This window comes from Dendrobates tinctorius, unplaced genomic scaffold, assembly GCF_039654945.1.
Source record: "Dendrobates tinctorius isolate UK_male_01 unplaced genomic scaffold, ASM3965494v1 ptg000117l, whole genome shotgun sequence".
Lineage (NCBI taxonomy): Eukaryota > Metazoa > Chordata > Amphibia > Anura > Dendrobatidae > Dendrobates > Dendrobates tinctorius.
This window is the reverse complement of record NW_027361785.1, coordinates 3,379,912-3,393,069: the sequence shown is the minus strand read 5'-3', so window position 1 is coordinate 3,393,069 and position 13,158 is coordinate 3,379,912. Positions and strand designations below refer to the sequence as shown.

General features: G+C 44.7%; 1 protein-coding gene across 1 annotated transcript in view; it reads left to right on the top strand.

Moving 5' to 3' along the window:
- Positions 1-397: 397 nt before the first annotated feature.
- Positions 398-13,158, top strand: part of ST6GAL2 (ST6 beta-galactoside alpha-2,6-sialyltransferase 2) — a 235,391-nt gene continuing 222,630 nt past the window's right edge. Inside the window, exon 1 of the mRNA XM_073590483.1 lies at positions 398-682. The gene's annotated coding sequence lies outside the window, so the exon portion shown is untranslated. The remainder of the gene's footprint in view (positions 683-13,158) is intronic.

Sequence of the window (13,158 nt, the reverse complement as noted above, 5' to 3'; positions counted from 1 at the left end):
TGCCACCCTCTGTATATAACACAGCAGCTGTATACAGGGGGCACACAGTGTATACAGTGTAGGGGATGAGATGCCACCCTCTGTATATCACACAGCAGCTGTATATAGGGAGTACACAGTGTATACAGTGTAGGGGATGAGATGCCACCCTCTGTATATCACACAGCAGCTGTATACAGGGGGCACACAGTGTATACAGTGTAGGGGATGAGATGCCACCCTCTGTATATCACACAGCAGCTGTATACAGGGAATACACAGTGTATACAGTGTAGGGGATGAGATGCCACCCTCTGTATATCACACAGCAGCTGTATACAGGGGGCGCACAGTGTATTTAGCGAACAGCATCTCCCCTCAGCTCTCCTGTACCGACATCTCCTGTGGACGAGCCTGGGCGTGGGGGCGGGGCTCTGGGAGGAGTGCGGCTCCTGCAGCCGGGGCTATGGCTTCACACACACAGCGGGGACATAGCTGTTCCCCCATCTCCCTGCCTTCTCCTCACAAGCATCCAGGTTCCACATGTGCTCATACTGACTGAGGGCACGAAACCACCGGCCACCACCATGTCAGTGCCACCACAGCGGCAAGTGCGGTGCTCAGTCCTCCGCCGGGTGCAGCAGCCGGGGCTCCGTGTCACTCTGTGGAGCTGAAGTGGACCCGGAGATCCCAGTGCCTGCAGGTAAAGGGGCATGTGCTGGCTCCGTACCCACCAGAGGCTTTGTTCTACCCAGGCTGCGAGTCCGCAGACAAAGAGTCCAATGCTCCATAGTCGGTGTCTGCTCTGCACAGTGTGCACTGTATGGGGCACACAGATACCATGGACAGACCCGCCAGAGACCCCCACATACTACACAGATACCATGGACAGACCCGCCAGAGACCCCCCACATACTACACAGATACCATGGACAGACCCGCCAGAGACCCCCACATACTACACAGATACCATGGACAGACCCGCCAGAGACCCCCACATACTACACAGATACCATGGACAGACCCGCCAGAGACCCCCACATACTACACAGATACCATGGACAGACCCGCCAGAGACCCCCACATACTACACAGATACCATGGACAGACCCGCCAGAGACCCCCACATACTACACAGATACCATGGACAGACCCGCCAGAGACCCCCACATACTACACAGATACCATGGACAGACCCGCCAGAGACCCCCACATACTACACAGATACCATGGACAGACCCGCCAGAGACCCCCACATACTACACAGATACCATGGACAGACCCGCCAGAGACCCCCACATACTACACAGATACCATGGACAGACCCGCCAGAGACCCCCACATACTACACAGATACCATGGACAGACCCGCCAGAGACCCCCACATACTACACAGATACCAGGGACAGACCCGCCAGAGACCCTCACATACTACACAGATACCATGGACAGACCCGCCAGAGACCCCCACATACTACACAGATACCATGGACAGACCCGCCAGAGACCCCCCACATACTACACAGATACCATGGACAGACCCGCCACAGACCCCAACATACTACACAGATACCATGGACAGACCCGCCACAGACCCCAACATACTACACATATACCATGGACAGACCCGCCACAGACCCCCACATACTACACAGATACCATGGACTGACCCGCCAGAGACCCCCACATACTACACAGATACCATGGACTGACCCGCCAGAGACCCCCACATACTACACAGATACCATGGACAGACCCGCCAGAGACCCCCACATACTACACAGATACCATGGACAGACCCGCCAGAGACCCCCACATACTACACAGATACCATGGACAGACCCGCCAGAGACCCCCACATACTACACAGATACCAGGGACAGACCCGCCAGAGACCCCCACATACAGATTCAAAGATTCAAAGAAGCTTTATTGGCAGGACTAAATACACATTAGTTTTGCCAAAGCAGGTGTACAGAAGGGAATAGGGATAGGGACTGTAGGGATGTTGGGAAGGGGCTGTAGGAAAGGTGGATGGGGCAGATCCAGGTTGGGGCTATAGAAGTCCATGGCATAGGGAAGGTGGATGGCGGCATGGGGGCAGATCCAGGATGGGGCTATAGAAGTCCATGGCATAGGGAAGGTGGATGGGGGATTGGGGCATATCCAGGGTGGGTGCCATAGAAGTCCATGGCATGTCAGAGTTCTCTTTCACGCAGTCTATGGCATTCGTTCACATATTGCGCTGCTATCTCCACTGCTCTCTCTTCTTCCCCCAGCAGGATGTATGTTTTCTCTTCCTCCTTCATGGTGGTGAAATCCGGGAAGAGATGTGAGAGTCTCCTGAAGTGAGTGTCCCTCACTGCTGAGTACTTGGAGCAGTGTAGCAGGAAGTGGGTCTCATCCTCCAGGGCCTCCTGGTCACAGTGTTGGCACAGTCTTTCCACCCTGGGCTTGTAGCTCTGCCTGTGTCGGCCGGATTCGATGGCCAGACTGTGGGCACTGAGTCTATACCGGCTCAGGATCTTGCGGTCTTTGGGGTCCTGGAGTTTCTCCAGGTATGGAGCCAGTCTGTAGTCTCTCTGTAGACTCTGGTACATGGTCAGTTTCTGTGAGCTGATACTACACATACTACACAGATACCATGGACAGACCCGGCAGAGACCCCCACATACTACACAGATACCATGGACAGACCCGGCAGAGACCCCCACATACTACACAGATACCATGGACAGACCCGCCAGAGACCCCCACATACTACACAGATACCATGGACAGACCCGCCAGAGACCCCCACATACTACACAGATACCATGGACAGACCCGCCAGAGACCCCCACATACTACACAGATACCATGGACTGACCCACCAGAGACCCCCACATACTACACAGATACCATGGACAGACCCGCCAGAGACCCCCACATACTACACAGATACCATGGACAGACCCGCCAGAGACCCCCACATACTACACAGATATACACCCAACATAGAAATATATATACTGTATAGATTATCTATCTATCTATCTATCTACACCAATATATATAGGAGCACATTAGCATACATAGATATACAGTACATACACCCATATATAAACCTATGTACTATGCCGCTCATGTATGTACACACATATGTGTATTATATATACATATATGAACCTGTGTACTAAACTTATCTCTATGTAACCTATGTACTATACAGAATTGTATGTACATGCACACATTATATATATATAGCCTATGCTCTATACAGCATTGTATGTACACATATATATACCTATATAAGCCTATGTACTATGCTGGTTATGTATCGCACATAAATACATATATACACATATGTAAGCACACATATAAGCGTATGTGCTATACTTTTCATGTTTTTATACACATTGGTGTACACACACGCTCATAAATGTATACATGCACAGACATCACTAGTTAGGCAACATTATCTAGGATAACACATTGGGCTCACTGATAACAATATTTATGCCTTCGGAAAAAAAATAGAGCAAATTTGTCTGTGTTGTGTGATCTGTGCATGTAAATGTCTCCCAGTGTGTCTCATGTGTCATATACGTCTCACACGAGAATACTTAGAATACATACCTGCTGAAACTACTTCTGCTTTCCAACCTACATGATGGACATGTGCTTTCTTGGGGAATGTTTTTTCCTATTTTATCTTCTAAAGTTTTTTTTTATGTGTCAGCGCTAAATTAAAAAGATATATATGTAGCAATTATCCATCCATCCATCCATCCATCCATCCACACATAGACTTCTTGTATGGGCTCTATTCTGGATAGTGATATGTCCGACAAGGGATCATATAGACACTTTGTACAGATGTCTATGATGCCACCGTGACGCTGCAGAGGGCTTATTGTGTATGCATGCTCACATACAGTGGGGCAAAAAAGTATTTAGTCAGTCAGCAATAGTGCAAGTTCCACCACTTAAAAAGATGAGAGGCGTCTATAATTTACATCATAGGTAGACCTCAACTATGGGAGACAAACTGAGAAAAAAAAATCCAGAAAATCACATTGTCTGTTTTTTTTTCATTTTATTTGCATATTATGGTGGAAAATAAGTATTTGGTCAGAAACAAAATTTCATCTCAATACTTTGTGATATATCCTTTGTTGGCAATGACAGAGGTCAAACGTTTTCTGTAAGTCTTCACAAGGTTGCCACACACTGTTGTTGGTATGTTGGCCCATTCCTCCATGCAGATCTCCTCTAGAGCAGTGATGTTTTTGGCTTTTCGCTTGGCAACACGGACTTTCAACTCCCTCCAAAGGTTTTCTATAGGGTTGAGATCTGGAGACTGGCTAGGCCACTCCAGGACCTTGAATTGCTTCTTACGAAGCCACTCCTTCGTTGCCCTGGCGGTGTGCTTTGGATCATTGTCATGTTGAAAGACCCAGCCACGTTTCATCTTCAATGCCCTTGCTGATGGAAGGAGGTTTGCACTCAAAATCTCACGATACATGGCCCCATTCATTCTTTCATGTACCCAGATCAGTCGTCCTGGCCCCTTTGCAGAGAAACAGCCCCAAAGCATGATGTTTCCACCACCATGCTTTACAGTAGGTATGGTGTTTGATGGATGCAACTCAGTATTCTTTTTCCTCCAAACACAACAAGTTGTGTTTCTACCAAACAGTTCCAGTTTGGTTTCATCAGACCATAGGACATTCTCCCAAAACTCCTCTGGATCATCCAAATGCTCTCTTGCAAACTTCAGACGGGCCCAGACATGTACAGGCTTAAGCAGTGGGACACGTCTGGCACTGCAGGATCTGAGTCCATGGTGGCGTAGTGTGTTACTTATGGTAGGCCTTGTTACATTGGTCCCAGCTCTCTGCAGTTCATTCACTAGGTCCCCCCGCTTGGTTCTGGGATTTTTGCTCACCGTTCTTGTGATCATTCTGACCCCACGTGGTGGGATTTTGCGTGGAGCACCAGATCGAGGGAGATTATCAGTGGTCTTGTATGTCTTCCATTTTCTAATTATTGCTCCCACAGTTGATTTCTTCACTCCAAGCTGGTTGGCTATTGCAGATTCAGTCTTCCCAGCCTGGTGCAGGGCTACAATTTTGTTTCTGGTGTCCTTTGACAGCTCTTTGGTCTTCACCATAGTGGAGTTTGGAGTCAGACTGTTTGAGGGTGTGCACAGGTGTCTTTTTATACTGATAACAAGTTTAAACAGGTGCCATTACTACAGGTAATGAGTGGAGGAAAGAGGAGACTCTTAAAGAAGAAGATACAGGTCTGTGAGAGCCAGAAATCTTGATTGCTTGTTTCTGACCAAATACTTATTTTCCACCATAATATGCAAATAAAATGAAAAAAAAACAGACAATGTGATTTTCTGGATTTTTTTTTCTCAGTTTGTCTCCCATAGTTGAGGTCTACCTATGATGTAAATTACAGACGCCTCTCATCTTTTTAAGTGGTGGAACTTGCACTATTGCTGACTGACTAAATACTTTTTTGCCCCACTGTATACATTCGTACATCCACTCAAAGTATACAAACACCAGTGGTGTGCTGTGGATTAGCAGTTTCCTGAGTTGTGTTACTGTGTGCAGCCAGGGCAGTGTGCACAGGAGGAGACGCTGGGATATTCAGGGATTCCTAGAAGGAGGGCTGCTGGTGAGCACACTGAACGCCATGGCGCTTTCCTCTCTGTCATGCCCTCTGTCTGTGCCATGATGCTGGTCAGGGTGGTCACAACATCCTTTTCTTCTTACGTTTTACAGCCAGGTGTAACACAGCTGAATTTGTCTTTTTTTGTGGATCATGGTAATTTAGGTTTTTCAGGCTTGTATCGAAAACCACTGATCATAGGCTGGACATGTTTTCCAAATGTGCCAATAGTTGTTTCAAACTAAGAAGTGCCACATTTATTACAATAGCACATAGTACATGATATATAATATATGATGCATAATATGTCTGATGAAGTGGTGCACGTCATATTGAAAAGCCGATACCCCATTTTTCGGGTGAATTTTGATAGCGGAAAATGACAAAAGACCAACCCGTGTCTGCTATATGACAAGCTCTGCAGTGATGAATGCTAATAAACATTTCTTTAATAAAACGATATAGTGTTGAATTCACCTCTCTGCAATATACGGTACCTGCACTATAAAAAAAAAATGTTTGACATGTCATAGAGAAAAGTTTTGATTGGTGGCGGTCCTGGTGCTAAGGCCACTATTGATCGCCAGAACAAAGAGGCAGAAGGGTTCAGCTGGATGTTCCTCTCCACTGAGACTATAAACGGACTTCATAGACTTTCTATTCTGTTTTGGAGGGGACAGAACTTGGCTGAGTGATGCTGCTCCACTATTATTGCTATCGTTTGAGGTCTTAGCACTGGTGATGAGCGAGTATACTCGTTGCTCGAGTGGCCTCCGAGTATTTTGGGTGTGCTCGGAGATTTAGTTTCTGTCACCGTAGCTGCATGATTTGCGGCTGCTAGACAGCCTGAATACATGCGAGGAATGCCTGTTTGTTAGGGAATTCTCACATGTATTCAGGCTGTCCAGCAGCCATAAATCATGCAGCTGAGGCGACGAAAACTAAATCTCCGAGCACGCCAAAATACTCGGAGGACACCCGAGCATGCCCGGGAAAACCCGAGCAACGAGTATACTCGCTCATCACTATTTAGCACCCAAACTCCCTTGGGCAAAACGTTTAACATTTCTCTATGGCATTTCTAAAGTGTTTTTAAAAGGTATCTGAACACCAAATTATTGCTACCCTATCTGATGTTGAGGTAGAGACCCTGATTCCAGAAAATATATCACTGTCTGCTGCAGATCTTGCAGTTCTCTAATGCTGAGCTCTGAATAACCCCGCCCATTCCTCTGATTGACAGCACACACCCCTGTTTAACTGGCTATACTCTGCATAGGTAGAAAGCTGCCAATTAGTGGTGGGGACAGAGTTATACAGAGCTCATCAATATGGAGGACTGCCTGGCAGCCGGTTCACTAAATGTAGTCCTCTAGTGATAATCTGATAAAACAGCTATTTTATCAAAACTAAATAACATATCGCTGAATCAGGGTCTCTTTCTCAACATTATGCTGCCCTCTAATTAGATGTAAAAAAACTTGTGACAGATTCCCTTTAAAGTGTAATAATTATAATAATAATAATCTTTATTTTTATATAGCGCTAACATATTCCACAGCGCTTTACAGTTTGCACACATTATCATCACTGTCCCTGATGGGGCTCACAATCTAAATTCCCTATCAGTATGTCTTTGGAATGTGGGAGGAAACCGGAGTGCCCGGAGGAAACCCACGCAAACACGGGGAGAACATACAAACTCCTTGCAGATGTTGTCCTTGGTGGGATTCGAACCCAGGACCCCAGCGCTGCAAGGCTGCAGTGCTTACCACTGAGCCACCGTGCCGCCCTATTATATTATATTAATACAAAAGGTGGAGAATACAGGTTTTTTTTCATTCTAGTCGACATTTCCAGGCGAGGATGGAAAGTTTTTATCATGATCATAGATGCAGATAATAAACAAAAAACCCATCTGCTTTAAAAGTTCTCTCAAAACTAATCTAGTAATGAGTGATCCCCCTACTGGAAACCTCACGATCTGACTCATGCGATGCTAACATGCTGCAGGGGAATTATGTATTGTACGGTGCCCAATGAAGTCAGTAGGGCACTCATATGAAAAGGGGATCCAGTTTGATTGACCTAAATGACAAATTAAAAGATGCATCACTAAAACTGGCGCATAAAGCTATGACTTTCTGTATTTCACAGCTTAGGATATTCCTAAATTAGACAATGGAAAATTCACAAAATGAGCCAAAAATGTGGAAACTCTGAGACCTTCACTTATCTCCAGAAAAGTAATCATCCGATGTAACACTTGGCACTAATGTGGGATCCTATCCCCTAATTAAGTAGATATAATAACACTTGGCGCTCAGATGCAATGAAAATATGACATTTATTGAATGACAGGGACCCAAACTTTCGACTTAGCAGTGAATGAAGAGAGCCACACAGGTGATGACCATTTCACCAGACAGGCAGGGGATTAGGAGATTCTTGTACATAAGCGTGGGTCCAGAGGTGACGTTCAGACATCTGAGGTGGGACTCACCTCTTAAAAGGGTTTTCCGGTCTGAAATGAAGCGTGTAGTCTTAGTTCTTTATATACAGTACATGTAAGGGTTTATATATGTCAACGTTGAACTAGATGATCCTTACAATATTATCCCTACTTACGTGGCGAGCTTTACCTTTGATGTGTATTGTTACATCTATGGTAAACGCGGAGGGGGATTGTATGAGCCATCCATCACTTTCTTGGCACACATCTCTAATTACATACTAATCTGTAACCGCTAGAACTTTGCTGCTGGAAAGATTTCGGTATCCTTTCTAGCAGTCTAGCTTTGGAAAGCTTAATAGGCTCCTTATAGCAATGCCTACACATAAGTAGTAGGATACTATCTACATCATGTGTATCCTCTGCTGTTAAGGTACTGTCACACTTAGCGATGTACCAGCGATCCCGACCAGCGATATGACGCGGTCAGGATCGCTGGTACATCGCTAAGTGGTCGCTAGTGAGCTGCCACACAGGCAGATCTCACCAGCGACATCGCTGGAGACGGGGATCGCTACTTACCTGTCACACTAGGCGATCCTGCGTCCTCCCGCCCGGCTCCACGCGTCGCTCGTCTCCACAGCAGGAAGCGCCGCAGGAAGCTGACGACGAGAAACGGTCCAGGACGTTCTCGCGCGATCAGCGATAACCAGCGGGGGAGCCGGTCGTAGGTAAGTATCAGACACAGCGATATCGCTAAGCAATATCGCTATAACGTCACAAGTTATAGCGATATTGCTAGCGATATCGCTTAGTGTGACATGCCCTTTACTGTAAGGTTAGAATTGGTTTGCAGACAATAATTTAAGTTTAATTTAATAATTTATTCGTAGCAATTTATTTCCTGTATATGTAATATAAAGACAAATTTACATGAACGCATTAGTCTGAATCTGAGAAACTTGTGCCTGTGGGTCCATATCAGGGACATGCTTGGGATCCCATGTATTGGGTGTGTGCATGTGGCAATGCCAGGGGAATGGGCCCTATAATCACAAGAGTCCTGGAAGCAGCAATCCATGTACAGGCCTGTCTAATCCTCGATCACACACTACGGCTCTCACTGTTCATGCTGATCTGGCAAAGTTTGTTATCCATGAATCTCTTTTCTGTTCTTCACAATCGGGGAGATTTATTCTGCTAAATGTTCCAGTATTCGGGTGAAATTTAGACATCTAGACCAGATGTCCCCAACCTTTCTGACCTTGAGAGTCACATTCATCTATGAAAGAGGGTCGCCAGCCACATTCAGCTCTGAGACGGGGTCTCGAGCCACAACCAGCTTCTGCCCCACTCACAGTAGTGACAACCAGAGCCCCCATTACCAGTATAATTACAGTCAAAGCTTTTCCACTGAAATCACAGCAAGGCAGTATGTCAAGCTTCACGGTTTCCTATCTTACCCCCATTCAGATTGGCTCTTCTGTGCAGGGCTACACACAAAAGTCACCATCTGGAGATCTTCTCTTAACAGCTGTTTGCTACACCTGATGATAGTGCGCCAAGCTGGCAGACAGTCGCGAGCCACACATCACGTACCTGCGAGCCACATGTGGCTCCCAAGCTACAGATTGGGGAACCCTGCTCTAGACTTACTATGTTTTTTATGGAACGGGTTATTGAAAAGGAAAAGTGTCTTCATATGAAAGAGACATGACATAAAATGCAGCATTGTTTGCCAAAATTGTGTTAATCCAGTGTAGAGGTTCACTCTCTCTAGAATATAGAATAGACGTGTGCACAGCTGAGTAGTGGTGCCAAGGTAGGTTCCCAAACCGTGGCAATACACAAAGAAAGAACCTGGCACTCAACTTTGTGATAGTATATAACAGATGATTCATTTAATACCAGACAGTGGTACGACAAAACGTTTCGGTCACATGAAATGACCTTCATCAGTTGCTGTGAAAATACATAATAGCAATATAAATATACAAAAAATAGAACCGTGGGAAAAAAACAAAAGTAAGCAAGGAAAACACAAATACATAAAGTATATACAAAATTTGCATGGCAACATGATTAATCATAAGGGTGCTGGTGTGGAGAAGAAATAAGTTGAGGTACAGTCTGAACGTGTAGTAAACACTAGGAGACATGACATACCGTACTCAAAGTTGTAGTGGGATGAAGAAAAGACAGCTACAACCAAAAGGTTGTCTGGTTATATCAGGGTTAATGCCTGTAGTATAATGGAAATAGGTGCATAATATGAAAAACAGCTATCATACAGACTAGGGACGCAATAAACGGGTTAAAGACATACCCGTGGGCAATTATACTGAATAAGGCGACTTGTACACTGCGCGGTGCAGTGATTGTATTACCCGCCCCCTTTTCCTTTATTCCCGGGCACTTTTGTGACATGCCTCAGACCAGTGGTGGATGCCGCGTCTGCACCACCGTTCTCCAGGTAGTACTCTTCTAGTTTCATTTACCGCGGCTGCTGTCTTTCAGTGAATACTAGAAGACCTATGTATTTTTGTCCCCTTTTTTCCCTTAGGCTCTGCATCCACTTATGCTTTTGCCCAGACTGAATGAACTTCAGTATAATTGCCCACGAGTATGTCTTTAACCCTTTTATTGCATCCCTAGTCTGTATGATAGCTGTTTTTCATCTTATGCACCTATTTCCATTATACTACAGGCATTAACCCTGATATAACCAGACAACTTTGAGTATGGTATGTCATGTCTCCTAGTCTTTACTGCACGTTCAGATTGTGCCTCGACTTATTTCTTCTCCATACCAGCACCCTTATGATTAATCATGTTGCCATGCAAATTTTGTATATACTTTATTTATTTATCTTTTACTTGCTTATTTTTGTTTTTTCCCCACGGTTCTATTTTTTGTATATTATATTTCTATTATGTATTTTCACAGTAACTGATGAAGGTCCTTTCATGTGACCAAAACGTTTTGTCATACCACTGTCTGGCATTGAATAAATTATCTGTTATATACTATCACAAACTTGAGTGCCAGGTTCTTTCTTTGTATACACTCTCTCTGGAAGGCATTAGGCCTTAGGGTAGCGTTCACACAGGCAATGCAGTTTTGGGCCAAGCACATGCAGTTTTTATTTCTTTCACAGCACCAAAACAAAATCATAAACCTAAATCCCTAGCTTTGTCCAGGTGCTAAATAAACAGAACAGACACTGGCTACTCATACACAACTTATCTAGCCTGTTCGGTCACACAAAACAGTTATTGTCTATAGCAATCACTGATACTTGCGGTTCTCTGCACACGATCTGTGCATTTAATCATGATCACAAATGTCAGTGCGGGCTCACCCAAACTGATTACAATCCTTTCTCCCGGAGAAGATTTATACACAGAAGAGTCATGTTCCAACCAGTCTCGGTATCCCATTCAAACCCGAGCTCCAGCAGGTTCCAGCACCAAATAGAAGTGTTCAACTCCAAGCACAGTTCGTACTGAACAGCTTGCAGCTTCCACATGGTTCTCTGCAGCTCTCACAGACTGCTTACCTCAGTCTCCATTCAGAAAAAGACAGTGGCATGTCTCTACCTCTCAGCTACAGCTCACATTTTGACTGGTTGCTCACTAGTAGCACACTCACCTCTGCGCAACATTCAGCAGACTGACACATCTAGTGAAGGAACATAGGGTCTGTTTTTTAGTTAAAGGAAGTCAGGTCCATCTAATTAAAATTTGCAGTGCTAGTATTTAAGCCTGTTCTACAGTTTTTGTTAACTAATAGGTGCTATGAAGTTAGTACTCAACAGTCTAAAGATTCACTACATTTATGAATCACTGGAATAAATTTGACTCATTTTAAGACTGTCCATTTGAATAATTGCTGGAATGGCTCTGGGCCCAAACTTGAGTATTTGCTGTTTTTTTCTTTTTACACAGGGCACTGTTTCATGTAAGAATGGTTGTCCAAGTAGTGGACAATGCTGGGTTCACCGGTCGTAAGCTACAAGTCTGCAGTCAGACTTGTAAATCCTAACATCGCGCACTACGCGCTGTGAGGATTCAAATTGCATACTTGCAGTCACACGCACGTTGCTCCCTGCACCATCACCGGAAAATCCTCACAGCATGCGGTGCGCGCTTTCTGAGGATTCACAGTTCTACAGCTACATAGAGTGACTGCAGACTTGTAGCTTAAGACCGAACAACACCTTTAAGTTTAAACTGCTAAAAATTACACAGTTTTTGTAAATCCACACCAATGGATTGGAAACAAAAATAGGATGTCTTTAGCTCGCCCGAGCTGTTATTTTCTGCCCGGTGACCACTTTGTGCATAAATTCACATTGATAATCTGCACCATTTGGTCGGAACTTGTCTTTAGGGTTTCTTATAGAAGTAATGTTGATATTGGTTGTGTTATGTTAGTAAATATACAGTATGTATCCTTACTATGTGGTAACATTATTATATACCATATAAACATAGGGCATTTTATGCCTGTTACTACATCTGTTTGCTCTGATAGAAATACTCTCACTAATATATGTGTGAATTGTCTAAACAGAACAAATGGTGTCATACATTGCATCTGTAGACTTGAAGGACTTTAGCTATAGCTTGTTAATTATATTGCTGGCCATATATTTCTATTGTCTTGTCCTACTAAATTTCAGTCTGTGTTCAAGATTCAGTGTCATCCCCAGCTCTCTGAAATACTTGCACATGTTTGCGACTTTCTGTCCTAAATGTCATTGCACCTCGGAAGCCGGGTGCACACATGTCTGTAGGCCAAGAAGCTTGATTTTCGGGTCCTCCATGGACGTCAGCGTCTTTTTCGGTTCCGGACACAGTGCACCTCTGAAACCAAAAAGAATACACTCGTCTTGAGATCCACAGTTATATATATGAAAGATAGGTGTGCTAATGCGTCAGTTTTGCAGACAGCTCCCGATGGCTCTTGCAAATCATGTAATCAAGCTCAGGGGCGTGATAACATGCTGAATGGGACGACTAGTCTAGGAAAAACAAATGTTCCATTGACTACTCAA